The 19,334-nt window shown below is 41.2% G+C and overlaps 1 protein-coding gene across 22 annotated transcripts in view; it reads left to right on the forward strand.

Moving 5' to 3' along the window:
- PAM (peptidylglycine alpha-amidating monooxygenase) overlaps window positions 1-19,334 on the forward strand; it is a 321,661-nt gene that overhangs the window by 46,552 nt on the left and 255,775 nt on the right. For 17 of the 22 annotated variants that reach the window (XM_060416041.1, XM_042250794.2, XM_060416039.1 and 14 more), the window contains one exon: window positions 3,068-3,173. The exons of 2 other annotated variants lie outside the window; for them this stretch is intronic. The gene's annotated coding sequence lies outside the window, so the exon portion shown is untranslated. Of the gene's footprint in view, window positions 1-3,067; window positions 11,855-19,334 lie in introns of all 22 variants that reach the window. 3 more of the 22 variants (XM_060416042.1, XM_060416038.1, XM_060416040.1) reach the window with 2 other exon arrangements.

A 19,334-nucleotide genomic window follows, 5' to 3' on the forward strand; every position in this document is an offset into this window, starting at 1 on the left:
ACATTTTAATCCACTCACTTTTCCATTTGGAATTTCCATTTTCTCTTGAAACGTATACAGTTTATTCCATGGGCTGTTTTCATACAGTCTTTAAGAATTATCCATACTAAATAATAATTCGCAGCTCTTATGCAAAAGCAGACTATGGCAACGATCGCTCAGGGTACCCAGGTTGGCAATGTTAGGTCATTGTCAAGGTTGGTTTCAAATTCAGTATTGACACAGGCTTTTATAAAATCACCGTCTTTGCAGTCCTAGCCACATCGTTTATACATTGAATAACTCTCCAGTTTATACTTAGTTGGTTTTTTGAGGTGAAGATATGTATGCAACTTGGTTAATGCCCAGAGGCCTTGTGGAGGGGGTGACTGTGAGAAAATGAGAAAATGGCAATATAAAGAGTTATAGTTCCCGTATGAACATATTAGAGCTGGCATTTTGCCACTGAACTATATGATGAGGGAGGAATATGGTTTGTGTACTTTGCATTTAAGACTTAATATCTGAGGCTGAGTTCTAATTTATTTATTCCCTTAGGTAATTACTGGTTTTTGAGATGCAAAAGAAGTATATTATTGGATTTTTTTTAATGGTTAAACTTGTATCATACATGTCCTTTCTTTGAATTTAGGCACTAAAAATTCTCGCACATCAAAGTAGCTTGTGCTTCTCATTTGCAGCTAGAGAGTTAATCATCTTTCAATAATGCTTTGAAGTTAGCTTTTCTTCTTCTTCTTTTTTTTCTTAGCCCAGCATGAGTTCATGAATAAAACTAACCACTCTGATAGGTATAGCATATTATTCCTCTTGCCTATGGGTCTTGCTAATAAAAATTCAAATTCTGGCTAGTTTGCTGGAATCAAATCAAGGTGGTATATGGCATACTTTTCTCCTTTATGAAGACCTTCTTGCAGAAAACAGAAGGGGTCGGGGGCGGGGGGAGGGAAGAAAGCATGGGGTGGAGGGACAGGACAAAGCAATTCAGGGTTAAATATATTTCAGCTTTTCTGTCTATGTTGTGATAAGTCTGGAGGTTTTTACTTCTCATTGCCCTGGAATCCTTAAAAATAAAATTCCTATGTAGGACTAACCTCTGAAAAATTCCTATTGTTTAGTTAATGTATATGAATCTGCGGTTGTGTGGTTGAGGCAACAATAGCAACAGTGGCGCTAACTTAATTTGATAATGTATACGTGTGTATTTTTAAGTGCAGCTAGATGGGATGCCTGTCAGCTGAAAAATAGAGTAGGTGGTGACTACTAGGTAGGTGATTGCTAAAATAATCTGAAATTCTGGCGGTTGCTAAAATCGTCAGCTTGCTTATAAGATGACCTCATCACTAAATCAAATACGGTTTGGCATTTTAACGAATGTTTTCCACCAACATCAGTACAGAAAAGAACTGTGCTAGGATGCTTCCTTCAGAAGCGGCATGAGAATTTAGAAACTAGAGAACATATCGGAACCAGAGTGATGACAGCACAAGGCATCCCGTCCCAGAGTCAAGCCCCGGTGGGAAGGCCTGCAAGGACAGTTCTTGTTCTGTTGCTTACTTAGTCGCCAAGTTGTCCGCCTCTGCGAACCTGTGTAGCTTGTCCGGCTCCTCTGTCCATGGGATTTCCCAGGCAAGAACACTGGAATAGGTTGCCGTTTCCTTCTCCAGGGGATCTTTTGGACCCAGGGATCAAACCCGCATCTCCTGCATTGGCAGAAAGATTCTTTACCACTGTGCCACCATAGTGGAATGCAAATAAGGAATGGCACCCCACTCCAGTACTCGCGCCTGGAAAATCCCAGAGACGGGGGAGCCTGGTGGGCTGCAGTCCATGGAGTTGCGAAGAGTCAGACATGACTGAGTGACTTGACTTTCACTTTTCACTTTCATGCATTGGAGAAGGAATGGCAACCCACTCCAGTGTTCTGGCCTGGAGAATCTCAGGGATGGGGGAGCCTGGTGGGCTGCCATCTATGGGGTCGCACAGAGTCGGACACGACTGAAGTGACTTAGCAGGATAGCAAATTACTTGTATATGTGACAGTAGATAGGAGTGTGGTCTCAGATAGAGACACCCAAGTTTGGTTCCCAGTTCTGACTATTTGGTCACTTTGGGCAAATAAGTTATTCTTTCTGAGCATCAGATTTCTTACCTGTGAATACGGGTGGTGATGGTATCTAATCATACTATTATGCTGAGAAATAACAAATATTTGAAACAAAATAAAAATATTTAAATAAAGAAAACTATTTAAGAATATATTTACAAATATTTAAAACCTACAACAAAGAAGTATAATTCCAAAGCCTTAGAAATCGGTCACATTTATGTATTTTGCAAATAATGGGACACCTTGTTACACAGGCCACAGCTGGCCTCAGAATTCTGCCTGACTGGGAACAGCAGGAAGCTTCTCCTATTTTGTAGAAGTTGGCACTCAGCATGCAACGTCTGTGTTCTCCCTGAGCCAGTCCAGTGCTACCTGTCTTCCTTCTTTTTTCGGTCTTTGCTAACAGTCTCCCTAAAGCAAATATCAATTCAGTTACTTGGAAAAGTGGGAATGGAGAGATTCCTGCTTGCTTATCTGTAATCATACTTTTCAGACACCGTGGTGAGTACTTTGCAGAAGATTGTGTGGACACCGAGATTTATATTTCTAGACCTATTCTCTACCCCAAGCTCCATTCATTAGTTACTTTATTACTTTGACTCCAATTTAGGAACAGATGTGCACACTTGCTGGTCACTGTTCAGGCTCCTTCAATCACACTGGGCTTCCTCATGTTCCTTGAACATTCTGAGCTCATTTTTGTCTTGGGATCTTTGTTCTTGGTGGTCTCTGAGTCTGGAAGGACCTGTGATTTTATTTTATGCATTCTTCTCCTTGTTCAAAGGCCATTTCTACTGAGACAGAGATGACAATTCTAAGTCATCTCCCATCTAGTTGTATTCTCCCATCTAGTCAGTTTCTTATCCTGTCATCCTATGATATGTTTCTTCAGAGTGTTTTTCCATATGTATCAGATTATGTTGTTCATTTAATGGCTTGTTGTTTTATCTCCTGACCCAGAACGCAAGCTCCGTGAATCAGCACCCTTGCGTGGTTCAGTCAGCACTCTATCCTGGTACCTGCCTCTGTGCCTGGCTCACAGGAGTGCTTGGAACAACGTTCAGAGGTATGGCTATTCTCTCCTTTATTTCGTAGTTAGATGCGATGCCCAGGAAGTTTCAGTATCAATAGCTTGCCCAAGATCACAGGGGTTAGAGATGGCCGAGCTGGGATTTAGATTCAGTGCTGTGTTCTAAAATCCTGTGCCACAGTGTCTGCATTTCCTTAGCTGAAGGTCAGGGATGTCAGTGCGAGGCACGGGGCCCTGTTGGTTCTTGGAACTTCTTTTGAATCCCAGGGCCAGCGGTTATCGCTTTTTCTACAGCATTGTCAGAGACGCGTTGGTCCTGATGGCTTTATATTCTAGTATCCCGAGCTTATCTTCTCTTCCCTTTTCTTCCTTGACTCAGTGCCCAAGACATGGATGATTAATATTTTATAAGAATGCATTCAATCTTTTACTGCTTGGGAAAACCAATGAAACACCAGATTTTAAAGACGCTCCCTAAGGGCTGGAATCCACGGGTTTGAACACAGATGGAATTTTCCACCAGTGTCCGTCTTTTTTATTTCCATACTGTTTTTTTTGTGCATTTTTTTTTTAACTTGACAATGGTTACAGCTATATGTTTCTTTTTCTGAGTTTGGGCTAGCAACACAGGTAATGCTTTGGTTGTACTTGGCCCCTGCTGAATAAGTAGTTCCACCTCCATGCTTTCTGCCCCATTGCCAGACCCCCTTGCAAGATGCGGTGCAGAAGCTGGGCTATTTATGTTGTCTTAATCAGATATACTATAGAATAAACAGGCAGTCTTGCAATGTATATCGTTCAAATGTATAAATTGTTTCAGCTTTTGGAGGAAAGAGGAAAAAAGAAAAATCAAACCAGGACAGTGGATTAAAAAGGGATAATCCCCTACATTTCATAAGTGACACCCAGCAGATTATAAAGGGGGCAGTTATTGGTGCTCTTTACACTAGGACCTTTGGTGTGTGTTGCTGTATTTGACCTTTTGGAAGCTATTGACATCATTTGGGAACTTCAGGTAAATGTGCCTTAATCAGTTGAACAGAAGGGATCTTAGCTTTGTGGAACTAACCGGTTGATTAGTTTACATCCAAACACACCCAGGCCTGCCTGGTTGCTCTTTGTGACACCCTGGCACAAAAGGATTTCATTCGGGACCCTTGTAACCCGCATCTGTGTCAGACCCTTTCAGCTCTGCTGGTCTTCTTAGGCTGTAGGCATCATCTTTAACCTCTCTTAGGCTTCCTTTTGTTTCATGAAAACAATATCTGTTCTTGGATTCATACAAACACGTTACTTTTTCTCATAGCTCTGTATTTATATCCCAGGGAAGAAGGTCTTTTCAAGTTCCACTAATTGAGAGACAAAAATGAGAACTTATCTCCAACTGGCTTCTTTAGAAAAACTGTATTAGAATTTAATCCAGTGTTTCCTCTGGGAATTAGAATCAAAATTAGAATCATGAAATGGTGAAATAAATTCTTGGTATTAGAGTAAGCCATCATCTATAATTCCTTTGACTTTCAGATTCAAAACATTGGAGGATTTTATAATCAGTGTTTAGTTTTGGGAAAACATTAAAGTTAATGGGCTCATGGGTGAGTTTAGTGGTGGTATAAAGCTCTAGTCCTGGGTGTTTAAATGAAAGCAAAGTTTAAATTCTTTAAGGATAAAACTTTGAATAATTTCAGGCTATTACATGGACGGATGAAAGTACCCATCCGTTGGACACTCACTTGAGCTTGCTCACAGAAGAGGGCAGATATTTCTGTGGCAGAAATGAAAGTATTGCTGTAGAATGCTTTCCTAGCACAGAATGTTAGACTGGAAAAGATCAACACCCTCATTTTCAACAACAAAAAACTAAGGTCCCCATTTAATTATTGAAGCTCTTGCTTGGTCAGTTTCTGCTTCCTCGTCTCCCAGTTGCAGCACTGTCCTGGAATACAAATGAAGCCTTTCAAAGAAGGTGGTATAATCTGATTCTCTCTGGTTTTGTTCATTATTATTAATTGTAATAACTTTTTAATTGAGAGGCTTTTGATGTGCCAGTACTTTATACATTATCTTTATAACTACAGCATGAGCTCGTACTACTGTTCTTCTGTTATTGACAATGAGAATCTGATGTTTATAAAAGTCAAGGATTTTCCCAGAATAATTGAGCCAGTGAGATAAGATACTTTTTTTTTCCCCCTTAGAAAAAGTAGGTTTGTCGCTGGATATAGGGAAGAGAATTGGGTAATAAGAAACATTTCTTCCAAGCCTCATGAGTTGCCTTGAAAATATTATGGTGATGTGAATGACTCTGCCATGGGTCATTGGTAAGGAAGAAAAAATCTGGCCTCAGTTCTTCGGAAATAGTGGATTTGCTGGGAGGCAATGTGAGAGCACCCCCTTTCCGGCTGTCATCAGAAGCAGTAGATATCCAGGGGAGGAGCCTGTTGGGGTACCAGAGGACCTAGAAGCTCTGTGGTTCAAGATGAATCATTGCATCATTTTGAGACTCTGTTTTTATTTTCATTTCTGAAGGTAAAATTCCAGTTCCTACCTTACCTACCACACTGGCAGACTGGCTGCTGTGGCTGACTGGTCAAGGCTTTAGAAATCCTGGCCACATATCCCCTTACAAGTGGCACTTTTAACTTCCATTTGCTTCTAAATGGGCACTTGCCAACACGAATTTAGTTTAAGAAATAAGCTCAGAGTCTTGTTGAACCCTATCAACAACCCGACTCGATGGACATGAGTTTGAGTAAGCTCCGGGAGCTGGTGGTGGACAGGGAGGCCTGGCGTGCTGCAGTCCTTGGGGTCTCAAAGAGTCACACACGACTGAGCGACTGAACTGATCCGGACTGATACTTCAATTTAAGGATTAATATGGTTTGTCGATGAGATTTACAATACTTTTGACAGTCAAGGGGAGATTTCTTTCGTTTATCTCTGTTTCCTGTGAAAACGGTATTTTTACCTTCGAACTTTGGTTTTAAGTCTGAAAAATTGTAATATTATGTGGATGTCTGTGAAGCCTGCGGTTCCACTGGGAAATAAGAAGCGACATTTAGGACAGATGAAAGATCGGTGTGGTTCTCCAGCGAGAAGCCGCCCAGGTTTGCTGGAGCTCCTGCTGTTACTCAGCATTTCGGCCCGGCTCGCAGCCCCGTGTTGTGAGTGGCCTAGTGTGGGCGTGTACTTCACAGGGCCTGTCTATGCGTTCCTGGGGAATCCAAGGAAAGGAGGTAGTTAGCAATTTGAGAGAGACTTTCTGATCTTCTCTAAGAAGGCAGTGAGACTGCACCGATGGAGAGATTTAGTGGAGTGGCAAGAGGAAATAGAATCCTCGTGAGAACATGACATAATAGGCTGTTTTTGTAGAATAAGAGGAGAATGAAAGCTCAATAAAGCCTGGATTTAGGGAATGAACGTTGGCGACACGAGGCCTCTTTTCCCTAAAGTAAGTATCTTTAATAAGATATAAAACCGGGCCACCTGGGACCGTTTGTCTTATTGACACTTGATTTCCTGCCTGAGGTCTTCCGTATTCCCATCAGCCTTTCTAGTGGTTGGAGACCTCTTGGCCTTCTCTTATTTTTGGATAGGCTTTTTTTTTTAAAATGATGTATAAATTATTTAATTAAACATATATAAAAAGAACCAGTGCAATGAAAAAAATCAGATTAATTAATAGACACAATTAAAAAAACAATTACAGTATTAAGATTAAAGTTGAGAACAATCAAAAGTAACTTTGGGTTGGTGGGCCGCAGGGTGGGTGAGCGCTCAGCGCAGGAGCTGTGACCCAGAGCTGCTTGCTTAGCCTCAGCATTCAGCACGGGAGGGACTTGGAGAGACTCCTTTCTAAACTCTACCTTAAAAAAATAAACCTAACAGGCTAGCTTTCCTGTTGCATTCTTACTCTGTAGCCATCCCATCTCTGGAGCGATCGATACATACCTGCTCCCTTTGGTGTGCCTGTAGTCCAGACAACCTGTATTTGCCTTTCCCAACCTCAGTTTCTTTAGACAGGTGGATCTTCTCCCAGGAAGACTTGCTGGAAACAGCTTGGAAGTAGTCTGGCTGGTGGGTTCGGGTTTAGGCCACTGCAGCTGTCATTGGTCTTCCCTGAGGGCAGGTAAATCAGGATTGCAAGTTCAGAACGCATTTAGATGAATTTCCATCTTTTTCAGTTACACTAGTAATTCATATCCATCATTAGAAAAACTTTTAAAAGTTTAAAATTATGTAATATAAAAATTGGAGGACTCTCTCAGTCTGTAATTAAAACTATCAGAAGTAACCACTCCTAGAAATTGGGTGTATATCTTTTAGGCATTTTTCAATGCATTTTCAAATAAATAAGTACATTTATTATAAAATTTGAATCATATGTATTATGTATAGATATATTTGTAGAGGTATATATATGTGTGTGTGTGCTCAGCACTCAGTCCTATCCAACTCTTTGCAACCCAATAGACTGTAGTTCACAAGGCTCCTCTGTCCATGGAATTTCCCATGCAAGAATACTGTATGTGTATGTATGTGTATACATATATAGACACACACTATTTTCATGAATTTCAAGGTAAACTTTGCATATTTTGCTTCTCAAATTTGGTATCTCGGACAAAACAAGTGAAAGGATGGAAGTAATTCCTTTTGTTGGAAAGTCTTTTCACTTTCCCTACATTAAGGAAAAACTGAATTATTATGTTTTTCATGAGAGTTGACCTTACTATTCTTCTTTCAGAAGTCTCCCCAACCTCTACAGTAGTGAAGAGTCCAACTTGTTGGTTAGGTTAAAATTCCCTACATTTTTCCAGATTGTGAATTGGTGCTGTGGTATTTCATTTTGCTGTTTATGTAAGCAGTATTATTGCTATACATTTGTACAGTAGTTACTCACGAGGGAAGCATTAAAAGCCAGGCTTAGCTTCATCTGAATCAAAATAGAGATAATAGTTTATTTGTAATAGCTTTGAAGAAGCTGAAGTTGAATGGTTCTATGAAGACCTACAAGACCTTTTAGAACTAACAACCAAAAAAGATGTCCTTTTCATTATAGGGGACTGGAATGCAAAAGGAGGAAGTCAAGAAACACCTGGAGTAACAGGCAAATTTGGCCTTGGAATACGAAATGAAGCAGGGCAAAGACTAATAGAGTTTTGCCAAGAAAATGCACTGGTCATAGCAAACACCCTCTTCCAACAACACAAGAGAAAACTACATATGGACATCACCAGATGGTCAACACCAAAATCAGATTGATTATATTCTTTGCAGCCAAAGATGGAGAAGCTCTATACAGTCAACAAAAACAAGACTGGGACCTGACTGTGGCTCGGATCATGAACTCCTTATTACCAAATTCAGACTCAAATTGAAGAAGGTAGGGAAAACCGCTAGACCATTCAGGTATGACCTAAATCAAATCCCTTATGATTATACAGTAGAAGTGAGAAATAGATTTAAGGGCCTAGATCTGATAGATAGAGTGCCTAATGAACTATGGAATGAGGCTTGTGACATTGTACAGGAGACAGGGATCAAGACCATCCCCATGGAAAAGAAATGCAAAAAAAAGCAAAATGACTGTCTGAGGAGGCCTTACAAATAGCTGTGAAAAGAAGAGAAGCGAAAAGCAAAGGAGAAAAGGAAAGATATAAGCATCTGAATGCAGAGTTCCAAAGAATAGCAAGGAGGGATAAGAAAGCCTTCTTCAGCAATCAATGCAAAGAAATAGAGGAAAACAACAGAATGGGAAAGACTAGAGATCTCTTCAAGAAAATTAGAGATACAAGGGGAACATTTCATGCAAAGATGGGCTCGATAAGGGACAGAAATGGTCTGGACCTAACAAGCAGAAGATATTAAGAAGAGGTGGCAAGAATACACAGAAGAACTGTATAAGAAAGATCTTCAGACCCAGATAATCACGATGGTGTGATCACTCACCTAGAGCCAGACATCTTGGAATGTGAAGTCAAGTGGGCCTTAGAAAGCATCACTATGAACAAAGCTAGTGGAGGTGATGGAATTCCAGTTGAGCTGTTTCAAATCCTGAAAGATGATGCTGTGAAAGTGCTGCACTCAATATGCCAGCAAATTTGGAAAACTCAGCAGTGGCCACAGGACTGGAAAAGGTCAGTTTACATTCCAATCCCAAATAAAGGCAATTCCAAAGAATGCTCAAACTACTGCACAATTACACCCATCTCACATGCTAGTAAATTAATGCTCAAAATTCTCCAAGCCAGGCTTCAGCAGAACGTGAACCGTGAACTTCCTGATGTTCAAGCTGGTTTTAAAAAAGGCAGAGGAACTAGAGATCAAATTGCCAACATCTGCTGGATCATGGAAAAGGAAGAGAGTTCCAGAAAAACATCTATTTCTGCTTTAATGACTATGCCAAAGCCATTGACTGTGTGGATCACAATAAACTGTGGAACATTCTGAAAGAGATGGGAATACCAGACCACCTGACCTGCCTCTTGAGAAACCTATATGCAGGTCAGGAAGCAACAGTTAAGACTGGACATGGAACAACAGGCTGGTTCCAAATAGGAAAAGGAGTACGTCAAGGCTGTATATTGTCACCCTGCTTATTTAACTTCTATGCAGAGTACATCATGAGAAATGCTGGGCTGGAAGAAGCACAAGCTGGAATCAAGACTGCCAGGAGAAATATCAATCACCTCAGATATGCAGTTGACACCACCCTTATAGCAGAAAGTGAAGAGGAACTAAAGACCCTCTTGATGAAAGTGAAAGAGGAGAATGAAAAAGTTGGCTTAAAGCTCAACATTCAGAAAACGAAGATCATGGCATCCGGTCCCATCACTTCATGGGAAATAGATGGGAAACAGTGGAAACAGTGTCAGACTTTATTTTTTTGAGCTCCCAAATCACTGCAGATGGTGATTGCAGACATGAAATTAAGACGCTTACTCCATGGAAGGAAAGTTATGACCAACCTAGACAGCATATTGAAAAGCAGAGACATTACTTGGCCAACAAAGGTCCATCTAGTCAAGGCTATGGATTTTCCAGTAGTCATGTATGGATGTGAGAGCTGAACTGTGAAGAAAGCTGAGTGCCAAAGAATTGACGCTTTTGAACTGTGGTGTTGGAGAAGACCCTTGAGAGTCCCTTGGACTGAAAGGAGATCCAACCAGTCCATCCTAAAGGAGATCAGTGGGTGTTCATTCCAAGGATTGATGCTGAAGCTGAAACTCCAATACTTTGGCCACCTGATGCGAAGAACTGACTCATTGGGAAAGACCCTGATGCTGGGAAAGATTGAGGGCAGGAGGAGAAGGGGACGACAGAGGATAGGATGGCTGGATGGCACCACCGACTCGATGGACGTGAATTTGAGTGAACTTTGGGAGTTGGTAATGGACAGGGAGGCCTGGCGTGCTGCGATTCATGGAGTCGCAAAGAGTCAGACACAACTGAGCGACTGAACTGAACTGAACTGAGACGTGAGTCTACAGGGCAGAATGACAACCTTCATTTTTATTGTGTTCAGTTCAGTTTGTTGTGTTGGGAATATCTTCAGGAGGATCTGCCAAGTTACTTGATTATCCTTGCAATTATAGTATTTGTAGTAGAAAAATTAGACTATGGTATTGTTTAAAAACATGTCAATCTAATACTCATACAGAAAAAAACACAATAGTTTTTATGGTCCAGGTGATAAGTTATATACTTATTATAGCGGTGCCCTGATCAAATAGGCATGATATATCATTACAGACTCAGTTTGATGTCGAAACACTGTTATTTTAAGCTATTGCTTTAAACTTGGTATTTTGAAGAGGGGTTGTGTTCTTGTGAACAAGAAGATAGATGCAGACGGGGACGAATAGTTCAAAGGGAAGATTTAAATTATGTATAGTTGTGGGGGTGGTTAGAAGTAGTTCTGCCTGTGATAGAAAACTTGATCAGGAAGACTGTGGAGCAGGGAGACGGCAGATTTCTTCTGACTTCATCTGGGTGTCCTAATTAGGTCTTTCGCTGGAGGTGTTTTCTGGAGAAGTGATGTATTGGCGGGGATTTAGTGGAGCTCGGAAATGAATGGACCGGGCAGCTGCCACCTCCTGGAGAAGTAAATATAGAGCCTGGGTTGTCATTGTTATCAGGACTCTGACCTCCGAAGACACAGATGTGAGCTTTCTTTTCAAAGGGAGTCAAGTATTCCCCTTCAAGGAAAAGGATATTTGTAACGTAATAATATCAGTGCTTGTTAAGTGAGAGACCCATCTATGAATACTTATGCCGTTGCTACCTGGGAGGATTATTTATTGACCTGTGACTCCAGCAGAGCTTCAGCTGTGAGGCGGATATTGCTCTTGGGGTCGTGACATGGCATTTGTTATTCAAAAGTCACGTTGCGGTGAAGGGATCCCGAATTCGTTGAGAGTCCCCTCGCTCCGTGTCTCACGCGCCGCTTCTGTGACAGCCTTCATCCCCTGCTTAGCAAACCCAAGCCTGGAAGCTCGAGCCCCAGGAAGTTGTTAAAGCAATTAAAGGCTTCTGTCTCCCAGCACATCGCTTGGTTACCATAGTATCCTCTGCCTCCAAGTCTCTCCTGATGATGTCAGTATGCATACAGGGGTTGTTCAGAGCATCTGCGTGGGGATGAGTCACCCCGCAATAAAGCCCCTCGCCCGGCGCTCAGTTTCCAGTTCGATTTCAGACGTCCCTAGACATGGAAGGTAAGTGTCTCGGCGTGCGTGTCGGAATCACCGGACGCCTGTGTTCTCTTTCAGGTGTGCGCGTGGGATCTTGCTTTCTAAGACATGCCACTGACCGAGAACACAGCCAGATGCCTAGAACAGACTTACAGTTTGTACTTCAAGTGTGTGTACGTGTGTGTGCGCGTGTGTATGCACACACACATGGGGTGGGCTCAGGAGAATAACCGAATGCACAGGGTAATGCTGGCTGGCTGCTCTCTGTTAGGCAGCAGTGGCAGACACAGTACAGCTTTCTGCTTCAAACGGTTAGAAATATATACATTTCTTTAAATATTTTGACAGATGTCACAGGACAAATTCGGTTTGCTCAGAGTGTGAATTATGTTATTTTTAATTGATACTTCATATATTTTATCCAGTTTTGAATAGCATTAACATTTGAAAGGTCTAAGAGGTTATGGGAAGATATTATTAGAAAGAAGGACCAAGTTACATTGAGAATTTGCATGTTAGAGAAATTAAAACTGAAACTGTAAAACAAAGGTTTGATTACAGGGCGGGTATATGAAGTTTAAAGTTTATTGATAGCTATCGTTTCAGACTAATTTTGTATTTTGAGTGCTTTTCAAGATATCTTGCAATTTCATAATAAATTACGATGCTCCTGTTATTGTGACAAAGGAAATCAGCGCATCGTAAAAGTTCTCCTTCAACACATACCCGTGCTTGTTAAGGATAAGCAAACTGTGTTCGGCTTTATGCAAGAATGCTGTAGACCCACTTACAGCATTCAAATAGAGGAGCCAGAATGAAGATGTCCCTTGCAAAGTTCGTCTTCAGTTTCAAGTTTTCTGGCACAGTGTGCCCATCGGTAAACACTTAAGTGATGGATTTTCTCTGCTGCTTATGTCTGAATCTCTCCATCCTGAGAGTTCTGTCCATATGAAATGTTAGCTGTGCATATATTTCCTCCTCTTGGTTCCCACAGTGTATTCTGTGACGAATGTAATACTGTGTCTAAATGGAGGTGATAAGTAAAGGCAGTTTCTAATTCATTAATGGATAGCTTTGCAGGAGAATAAAGCAAAGTGGAGTGGGTGGGTTGAAGACTCTCCTGTTGCTTTAGGTAGCTGAGTCTTTATTCTATGTTGGAGGTAGACAGGTGGCTCTTTTGAGAGATCCGTAAATGGTTTAGATTGTCCATTTCTAGAGAAACGTTGATTAAAACTGGCAGTTTTTCTTTCCTGTGCTTTTGGAGTCCTCTGAACTAAACCCTGCTCTCTGCCTTTGCCTTGTTTTTGTGTGATGTTGTGTTAGTGGACAGAAGCTGCTCTTCATTCTCCTTTCTTTAAAGAATCAGTGGAAGATATGGTTGTAAGAGTATCAAATAAGGTTAAAGATGAAAAACTAAGTTACTTTAAGGGTTTAATCTATCATCTCAAATATCATAAACGCTTACTTATGAATTCTTTTCTACCCTAAAATGTGTTAAAATGCTTTGATTTTTAGTTTCTTTATTGTTTTGAATATTTAATGCTACTTATGTATTTGATACTACTTGCATATTCTTAGACACATCACCAAACTCTTTCTGGTGTAAGAATCAGTGCAACTTCCCTTGTAACTCTGTCGGTAAAGACTCTGCCTGCAATGCAGGAGACCCAGGTTCGATTCCTGGGTGGGGACGATCCCCTGGAGAAGGAAATGGCAACCCACTCCATATTCTTGCCTGGAGAATCCCATGGACAGAAGAGCCTGGCGGGCTGCCGTCCATGGGGTCGCAAGAGTCGAACACAACTTAGCAACTAAACCAACACCATGTATTTGAAAATTTTCTAGTTAATTTTAAAAATTCCTGAAAAGTGGAGAGAAATTTGTGACACTACCCATTTTAGACCATGGTAGTTAAATAGTAAAGAAGTTAAGCTAATTGAAACTGTTTCTGTATCTTTTAAAACCTTTTCATTGAAACACTTTCATAATGTTTGTGTTGGAAAGAAGACTCTTATATTCTGGGCTATGTTACATCAGGTTTTTGCTCTTGTATTAATGTTTTGGATAATGTAATCTATCAAGTAGCTAACTCTTTGTAATAAGAAAAATACTTCTGCAGTTTTGAACCCGTAAAATATGCATGTATTGAATATATCTCCATCCTCCTGCTGATAACCAGTATGAGTAGCATTTTATATAGAGTGCACTGTAAAGATTACAGTCTCCTTCTTGCTACCATTGGGAAGTGGTTCCAAGCAGTTTGGGGCAGGGTAATTTTAAAAATTGGTTTAGCAGAGTTTTCATTTTATTTTTATGTCCTGATAAGCCTGTTTTAAGTTTTACATGTAGTTGAACTTGTTCCTGCCGATATATGGAAATGACAGGTCGTACACTTTCCCAGTGTGAGACGATGAAACACAGTAGAAAAGGATCACTTGGCTTCCAGTAGAGAGTGAAAGTGTTAGTCCCTCAGTCGTGTCCACCTCTTTGCGACCCCATGGGCTGTAGCCCACCAGGCTCCTCTGTCCATGGAATTCTCCAGGCAAGAGTACTGGAGTGGATTGTCATACCCTTTTCCAGGGGATCTTCCCCACCCAGGGAGCGAACGCGGGTCTCCTGTGTTGCAGACAGATTCTTACCATCTGAGCCACAGGGAAACCAGGAATGAGAGGAAGCTGTCTGAAGTACACGGGCCTGGAAACGAGCAATTTGTCCAGTGAGAGGAGAGGAGCTCAAGCTGTAAGAGGTTGGTTTAAGTGCTTAGCCTGATTTTTTTTATGTTCGTTTAATGTCCGAGCCAGGCTGGGCCTGGATTCCTGCACTTAAACAGGTCGGTTTTCATTTACAGGGTCTCACATGCCCCAGCTGGAGGAATACTTTTTCCTAGTCCACTTTTCCTTTCTCTCACAAAAGGAGTGATAAAAATAGTATAATAACTAGGAAAGTGTATCATTTTTCTCCTGTTGCTATAAAAAATTACTGCCAACTTGGTGAATAAAATTTGTTGTCTCAGAGCTCTATGGGTTAGAAGTCAACGAGGTCTCGATGGGCTAAGGAAACGAAGGCTTGGGGCTGTGTTCCCTTCTAGAGGTTCTAGGAGAGAATCCATTTCTTTGTCTTTTTCAGCTTTTAGGGACCTCCTTCATTCCTTGGCTTACAGCCACCCTCCTTCAGTCTCAGCAGCCAGAAAGTACAGACTGAATTCTTACCTGGCTCTCTCTCTGGTTCTTTGAGCCCAAGGAGGGCACTTCATTTTAAGGGACCCATGTGATGAGACGTGGCCCAGCTGCATACCTCAGGATAATCAGCTCATTTTAGGGTAAGAGCCTTATCCTTAATCACATCCCTGTCATGTAGGGTGACATACTCACAGGTTTCAGGCATTAGGATTCCAGGCATTAAATGGTCCTCTTTTATGACCGTTGTTCTGCACCGCCCCCTCGGAGACTGCAGAATTTATGGCTGATTTATCAACATTAAGAGCTTCCCTGGTGGGTCAGCTGGTAAAGAATCCACCTGCAACAAGGGAGACCTGGGTTTGATTCCTGGGTTGGGAGGTTCATAAATCAGAAATTTTGTATTTAAACTCATGACTACCTACACAGGCCATGAAATCTTGACCTCATTCAGTGGATGCAATCATCCCCAAGGATATTAAAACGCCTCATGATCATTAATGAGGGAAAATCACATTAGGAAGAAATGTTTTACTGAGTCAAACGTTCAAGATTCTGAGGGACAGACGTGAGCCTTATAAAGTGACACTGTTCTCAGCTTATTTTAGTGAGAGGCTCACATCAGATGAAGTTAATTAAAACAACTGATCTGGGACTGTGAAAATTCCGTTAGTTAACTCCTGTGTGAATGAGCTGGGGTTTGTTTAGAAGCTGAAGAGGGTAATAGCTAGGCCACTAGGGACCAAAATGTGAGATCTGGTAACCCTGAGTTTTGAATAACACTGCCGTTCATTGATCCAGCATTAAGCCATCTGACTCACAGGACCCAGCAAATGAGCCTGGCTGGCATGCCCTCCTTGATTTCCTAGGAAAGGCACAATCTGTTACCCTAATCAATATTGCTAGACTTGAGGCCAACAAAATAGTCTCTGTAATTGTTTATGTCCTGTATTTATCTCGAGTTTTAGCCAATTCCTGGCATATGAACCCATCTGTACTAAGCACAGATAATTTATATCTAGTGGTAGTTTTTAAACTTTCTTTGATGAACACTAGCGGCAAAAGACGCAGAGAATAACATACTCACACATGTCACTTTGAGACCGGAAACCTGGAATTACATCTTGCTGTGGTTCTCTCAAAGAAAGGAGATGGAAAGGAAACCAATCGTTTGCCTTCTTAGTTTTGGAATAACTTTCTGGAGGAAAACTAAATAGTATCTTAAGACCCTTATTTCGAAGAAAAGGGCTTGTAGATCACCACACATTTCTTTGCAAGAGGTAATTATTTTGACATTGATTCTTTTTGGTAATAGAGAGGTAAAATAAACTTAGGATTCTACATGAAAGCGAAATCTGATTTTATGTCATCATGGGCTTTGTCGATCAAAATATCATTAAAGGAAAACTTTCATGTGACAGTGAACTTAAGAATTAAAATCAATGTTATACAGTTTGACAAATGACATAAATAAACCCCAAATATAAATAAATAAAACCCAGCACCTTTAAACCTTTAAAAAATGTATACAGAATGTTCAAATTAATGCTGAATTTTCCCAGCTAAGTTAGATAAGTAGAGATGAAATCTCTGTTTCTTTAAAGGGAAAAAAAAAAAACAACTACTTCACAGAGCAGCTGCCTTCTCTGTGATAGGAGAGACTGTTTAATCTTTAAATCATTTTGAACTGGCTCGGTTGCTTTACTGATCCTTTACCTTTGTTAAGAATTATCTTTAAAGTTTATCTTTGAAAAAAAATCAGAGATAAAGGAACTAATGGAGATGAGAGTTTTGAGGTTCTGAATTGTATTTGGTCAGTGGGTGGTGGATAAGATGGAGGGAGACTTCAGAATCAGAAACTTCAAAGGTTGTTATGATTTCTCACTGACTGTTTTGAACACTAGTTCAGGGTTTTATGTCTCGGGGGCTTTTCCCGGTAACAGGAGTAAAGGCAATTAGCAAATAAATGATGGAACTGGGAGATCTCCCTAAGTCTTTCCTGCTCTAATGGCTTTGCAGATCAGAGTAGTGCAATCTCTGTTCATTTTCCACACTGACCTTGCATTCCCTTGTTTTCCTTTAGTTTTGGGGTTTTTTTAAATTGACTACCATTTTTTAAATGGGTCAAACTTGTAAAAAGAAAAGCCATGATTGGAATTATTTAAGGAGAAAATTATGCTATTTTAATTTGTGGAATGCCTCTATTTCTGCCTGTTTCTGCTCTGGATGTGAGGTCTCTATAACAGGACCAGTTTTTTTTCATTAACTCCTCTGAAAGAGTCAGCTTTGGAGTGAGGATTAATAGAAAGAAAGGGTATCCGTTTGGCATGCAGAATCTGCGGCAGGGGGCAAATAGAAAGCAGGGCAACAGTCCTTGACATGGCACCAGGGGACCGATGCTATCTTCTGCGTGGGGAGGAAGGATGGCGGCGGGGGGCGGCGGAGGGGATGCGTTACCATGGCCACTGCAGCGTGGGACCAGCCTGGAGGTGGGGAGGCTTAGTGAGAGTTGTGCCCCCCGCCTGGTACTTCCTGTCTGTCCTAGAGGGCTTTCTCCACGAAGGGTACGAGACAGGGAAGGCACCCGGAGACCCTTCAGGCAGCCTTCAGGATTCATAAGTTTTGGAATGAGCTCACCAGCCCAAAGAAAGAAAGAAAGTGAAGTCGCTCAGTTGTGTCCAACTCTTTGCGACCTCATGGACTGTAACCCACCAGGCTCCTCCGTCCATGGAATTTTCCAGGCAAGAGTACTGGAGTGGATTGCCATTTCCTCTCCAGGGGATCTTGCTGACCCAGGGATTGAACCTGGGTACCACCAGCCCAAAGGCTTCTATACATTCAGACCTTCCATAACAAATACATATCATAATTTAGAGGAATGTGACTTATCAGTTGGAATATCAGAGCACACCAGGAGTCAGGTGGCATGGGGTTTCCCTTACTGGCAAAGGTCAGGCTTGTCCTCTTCAATCAGAATGCAGTCTCAGTAATTACTGTTGAATGCCCTCACGTCCTTCATGGTGCACCAAGCGCAATGCTGAATTCATCAAAGGGCAGCAGAACCTCAAACTGCAAGGAGTTACCGGTAAAGAACAGAATAACATAATGAGAATAGCTTTCTTATCACTTCATAATTGTTGTTTTATTTTTGTGTTAATTTTTGCCAAGTGGCAAATTCCAGTTTGCCTGGTTGGGACTTGATAAATTCATTTTATTTGCATTTTACTAAAACCTAAACTTCTCTAAAATTGTATATGTGAACTGATATATTTACTTGATAATAGACTTATTGTTATCCTGCTAAGTTTTGTACTCCCTTACTTATCTTTTAGTCCCATTTGCCTGACTTTGAAACACTTACCTTTCTCTTATGTTCTGTCATAAAATGTCATTTTCGTACGCACTCACATACGCGGCAAACACACCTAGAGTTACTTTACAGTGGACGAGTCCTGACCTAGTCCTTCTTTTTACTCTTGTTTCCATCTTCCTGCAGCCTCCCGATAACATTTGTTTTAAGCACCTCAAATCCTATTTCATGAAACCCTACTGAGTACAAAGCATCGTGTATGCAGCGAGGCCTCTGCCCCTCCCTTGCCCCCGCTGCAGTCCCTTGCCTGTGTAGTTATCAGTGTTTCCTTCCGATGGGTAGGAGGTTGGTAAAATTAAAGGGTACAGTGGGCAGAGGGAAAGGATGTGGTTGCTTATGGCGAGAAGCTGAAGTTGGAATTTCTGTATCAGGAAAAGGAGAATGGAAACAGAGCACTGAGATTGTGCTGGAAAATCAGAGCCTTGTTAGGTCCATCGGACCAAGAAAAGAAGCAGCAGCAGCAGAATTATTTCATGTTTTATTAGGCCTTTTATGGTGAGCAAAATAGTTTGCAGTATGTACACACAGAAACTTCTGCACTGAGTTACCAGTTTACCCTTTTCAACAGATGAAAATTTAAGTTTATAAACCTCAGAACTTGACATTTCTTGAACATCACTACAACTACGTCACTATCCTGCCGATTCTCTGGGCATCATTTCTCTATCTTGGGTGCTAGATTTTTAAAATAAGTCCCTATATTTTATTTAGAAACAGACTGTGTTTTCTAAATAAATCTTAAAGAGGAAGATGTTCTTATGCCAAGATTCAAATATAGTGAACTTGATAATTATCTAGAATTCAGTTCAGTTCCGTTCAGTTCAGTCACTCAGTTGAGTCCAACTCTTTGCGCCCCCATGAACTGCAGCACACCAGGCCTCCCTGTTCATCACCAACTCCCGGAGCTTACTCAGACTCATGTCCATTGAGTCAGTATTGCCATCCAACCATCTCATCC

Source organism: Ovis aries, chromosome 5, assembly GCF_016772045.2.
Source record: "Ovis aries strain OAR_USU_Benz2616 breed Rambouillet chromosome 5, ARS-UI_Ramb_v3.0, whole genome shotgun sequence".
Classification (NCBI taxonomy): Eukaryota; Metazoa; Chordata; class Mammalia; order Artiodactyla; family Bovidae; genus Ovis; species Ovis aries.